Genomic DNA, 4,859 nt, shown 5'->3' with positions numbered 1-4,859 from the left:
GCATGACTAATGTGTCGTAGCATACAAAGACCGGCAACAGGGTCACTGGTAGTCGTCGCTCACCGGCAACAGGGTCGCGGGTAAGAGTCACCATCGACGTTAGCGTTGCTGCTTGATAGCGCACTTTGCCAAATTTGAAAATCGTGACAGTGCAATGATTTCCATCGGAGCAGAGCTCGAGTCTCAAGGATATGTCGGCGACGACATTCCGTGGCCTGCGATGGTGTCTCGGCTGGCCGGCGACACGCTGATGGTTGGGAGAGGCAAAACAAGCGTGGGCGAAGTCATCGGGCCTAAAGTCGACCGACGTCCAGTGCCGAAGAGGACCAACGACTGTCCGAGTAAGCTAGTAGGCTAGAGATCGGCCTATGTGGCCGGCGAATGAGTTCGGCGCGGCGTGCGGACATGGGCAGCATGCTGCGAAGAAATCGACGAAGCAAACGTGAAATGACGAAGCACAGTATTTATGAAAAAAAGTTTAATTTTAGAAAATCAAATAAAAAAACGGTAAACTATAGATAAATCCCTATTCATGAATGTTTCTTTATGTCCGCTCCCTCTTTAAACAAAACTTATTTTACACTCCCCAAATTTTTTTTTTAACTCCCTAATACATGAATTTACAAATTTACCCCCTCATTAATTCTTTTCCTCTCCCCCATTTCTTTCCCAGCCACATCCATCGGACATAACAAAAGAAAAGCCCTAACCCTAACCAAGCACGCCAATCCTCACCTCTCCCCCATTTCATTCCCAACCACATCTATCAGTCCATCTCTATGAAGGAAAAGCTCTAACCCTAACCAAACAAAGTCATTTGTGTTAATACAGTCTGACCTGGCTGTTGTTTTGATGTTGACACCGATTTAAGTTTGTATCAGATATTAATTAAACTCAGACTGATTAATGATCAAGGTTGATCATGTGGAGAGGAAAAGTCCAAGTACGGATACTTGGCACGCGAAGTCGGAGAGGGATCGGCAGCTCGTTCTCCGGACTAGGTCAGAGAGGGCTCGGTAGCTCGTTCTCTGGACCGGACGAAGTCGGAGAGGGCTCGACAGCTCGTTCTCCGGACTAGGTCAGAGAGGGCTCGGTAGCTCGTTCTCTGGACCGGACGAAGTCGGAGAGGGCTCGGCAGCTCGTTCTCCGGACTAGGTCAGAGAGGGCTCGGTAGCTCGTTCTCTGGACCGGACGAAGTCGGAGAGGGCTCGGTAGCTTGTTCTCCAAACTAGGTCAGAGAGGGCTCGGTAGCTCGTTCTCTGGACCAGGAAGACGTTAGGGTTTAGGGCTGGGAAGCTCTAAAACCAACAGAGGCATTGATCGATCTGTTGACCGATCCAGTGATACTTTGGCTGTCTGGATCGGTCGACACCTTAGTTATCTGATCGGTCTCGTGACCGATCAGTAACCACACAGTAGCTCTCTGTGGGTTATCTGATCGGTCTGGTGACCGATCAGTAAGAAGGCGATAAGATTTAGAACAATGGGGGATCGGTCTGTGGACCGATCCACCTATAGGCTGATCGGTCCACAGACCGATCAACATCATCCCAGACCGATCAGGATGTGTCCTGATCGGTCCAGAGGGCCATGGATCGGTCTGTTGACCGATCCACAACGATATCGTTTGTCTTCTGCTATTTCTCTGCGATTTCTGATTCATCTGATCTAACCATCTGCTGTAAGCTTTTTGAGTTACAGGTTGCAGGAGTCGTGCCAATGCTTAAATTCAAATTAAGCTCCATCAGAAGAATAAGACCAAGTGCTCTTTCTGCTGTGTTTCGCTGCAAATGGTGCAATTGGAGTGTCAACGTTCACTGGCTCTGATCAGTTGGCAACAGCTTGACTCTTGCTTATTGGTTCGAGCTCAGAGACACCAGTGAAGACCATGGATGGTATTGGTGTGAGTTAAGAGAACCAGATGAGGAGGAAGAGTGATTGGCGACTCCTGAGTTGGTCGTAGTGATTCGATACAGGTGACAGTGATTCGGCTCTGGCTGAAGACAGTGAGAAAGCAGAGGAATAAGAAGAAGGAAGAAGAGAGGTTTGGCTGAGGATTTTTAAAAAAAAAACTCTCTGTCGATCAAGCAAGAGTGCTGTGTTTTTGAGCTCTTGGCTGAGGAACTTCTTCTGTCTTTGCGTTTTGCTTTCATCGTGGCTGTAGGTTTATTGTTCATTCCTTTTAGCCACTAAACTCTGTAAGTCTTGTGCTTCATTTCAAATCTTTTCTGAGACTTTGTGGAGAGGTTACTCCACCGAGAAGGAGAAATACTTAGCCGGAATCTGTCTGGGGTGTGATCTACTGAAAGATCAAGGGATCGTCCACCTTACGAACACGCCGAGGAGTAGGGCAAGTTATCCCCGAACCTCGTACATCCTTGTTGTGTTAGTGGTGGTTGTTTCTTTTCCTTGCATCAGTTTTCCTTTTGCTTATTTTCGCTGTGCTAACAAACTTTTGTGAGGAGATTAATTGAGTTTTTAGAGGAGGCTATTCACACCCCCCCTCTCTAGCCATCCGAAGGTCCTAACAAGTGGTATCAGAGCAAGACGCTCTTCATCCGGATTAACACCCTAAAGAGCAAGAAGATGGCTATGAAGGAAGGTTTTAGCACCAATCGTCCACCCTACTTCGACGAAGCGGACTTCCAATATTGGAAGAGCCGTATAGAGTATTATCTCAAGACCGACATCTCTATGTGGTTCTCGGTCAAGGAAGGGTTCACACCTCCGAAGGACGAAGAAGGTAAGGAACTAGAGTCGTCAAGGTGGTCCGCCGAGCAAACTCGCATAGGACAAGCCGATGCCAAGGCGGTGGTCACTCTACAATTTGGGATAGCCAAAGATCAACTTGTCAAGGTAGGTCCATTTGTGAGCGCAAAAGATTTGTGGAACAAGCTCATCGAGCTCTAAGAAGGAACCCGAGACTCTCGGATCGCCAAGAGAGACTTGTTCCTAAACCAACTACAAAATCTCACCATGAAGGAGAACGAAACGGTAAGTGAACTACACGGAAGGTTCAAAGAGATCATCAATGGTCTTCATTCCGTAGATGAACGCGTAGAGAATCGCGATCTTGTAAGGTACGCTCTCAAAGCCTTTCCGAGGAATGCCTTGTGGTCATCTATGGTAGATGCCTACAAGGTCTCCAAGGACCTTTCAATTGTTAAATTAGATGAATTCTTTTGTGAAATGGAACTTCATGAACTTGCTAACAAGGGTCAAAAAGAGAAAGGTATTGCCTTAGTTGCAGGAGAAAAGAGCAAGGATGGAAGAAGGAAGAAAGAAAAGAAGAAGGAGAAAGAGATTCCTACATCCTCATCCTCCTCCGAGTCCGATGATGAAGGTGGATCATCATCAAGCGAGATGGCCAACTTCGTAAGGAGAATCATAAGAAGGAGCCGGAGATACAAAGGGAAAGGTAAGTCTATTGATCAAAATGTTGATAAGACTAATGTTACGTGTTATGAGTGTAGCAAGAAAGGACACTATCGGAGCGAGTGTCCAAAACTCAAGAAGAAGGAGGAAAGGGTCAAGAAGAAGAAAACTCTCAAAGCTACTTGGGATGAATCCTCCTCAAGCTCATCGGAGGAAGAGAAGAAGGAGAAAAGCACTCGTCAATTAACGCTCATGGCAAGGGAGGAATCGGATTCCGGAAGTGATACATCAGCCGCGGCTTCATCATCTTCGGATGATGAAGAGGTAACTTCTCCTCACTTAGAAAAATGCTATAAAACTATTGCACATTTATCTACTTTGCTTAATAAATCAAAAACTGAAATCAAATCATTAAAAGATGAAGTAGAACATTTGAAGACTCTTAGGGAAGATAAGGTTGATGACCTACATCAAGAGCTTCTTGAGGATGAAAACAAAGCCTTAAAGAGTGAAGTTGAGAAACTCAAGAAAATGCTTGAGAAATTCTCAACTAGCTCTAAGACCTTAGATATGATTCTAAATGCCCAAAGGGCGGTCTACAACAAGGCTGGGTTAGGATATCAACCTAAGGAGTCTAGTTTCATTTCCCTAGTGTCTAGAACCCAATTTCATAGATCACATGCTTCTAGGATTCATGAGACTAGGAAGGGTGTGACCAAGGCATGGGTTCCTAGGTCTTTCATTGTAGATGCATTAGGTCCCAAGATTTGGGTACCTAAAACATCTATCTTTCGTGTCTTGTAGGCATTTGTCAAGGGGGAGCATCTATCAACTTGGTTTGTTGATAGTGGATGCTCCAAGCACATGACCGGGGACAAGTCACTCTTTACTACCCTTCAAAACAAAAATAGAAGTAATGTGTCTTTTGGTAATAATGGTAGCCTTAAGGTTATAGGAGTTGGAGATATTCATATATCCGAATGTCTCCAAATCAAAAATGTCCTTCTAGTCAAGGGGATGACCTTTAATCTCCTAAGTGTCAGCCAATTGTGTGATACGGGTTACACAATTGAGTTTCATTCAACTCAATGTCTGGTCAAACACATTGACACACTTGACACGGTACTAGTAGGCACAAGGGTAGATAACATTTATCAAGTATTTTTTAAAAGTGCTACTAATGCCTCTGCTAAGTGTTTCATGTCAAAAGAAGAAGAATCATGGCTGTGGCATAGGAGGTTGGCCCATGTAAACATGAAGAATATTCGAAAGCTGGTCAACAAAGGATTAGTGCGAGACTTACCAAGCATCAAGTACCAAAAGACAAAATTATGTGATGCATGTCAAAAGGGTAAGCAAACAAAAGCGTCTCATAAAGGTAAAAGCGCTGTAAGTACATCTACTGCTTTAGATTTATTGCATATGGATTTGTTTGATTGCAGTAATGTTATTTCATTGAATGGAAGTAGATACTGCTTAGTGAT

This window comes from Zingiber officinale, chromosome 3B, assembly GCF_018446385.1.
Source record: "Zingiber officinale cultivar Zhangliang chromosome 3B, Zo_v1.1, whole genome shotgun sequence".
NCBI classification, from domain to species: domain Eukaryota; kingdom Viridiplantae; phylum Streptophyta; class Magnoliopsida; order Zingiberales; family Zingiberaceae; genus Zingiber; species Zingiber officinale.
Note: the sequence above shows the minus strand (reverse complement) of the source record.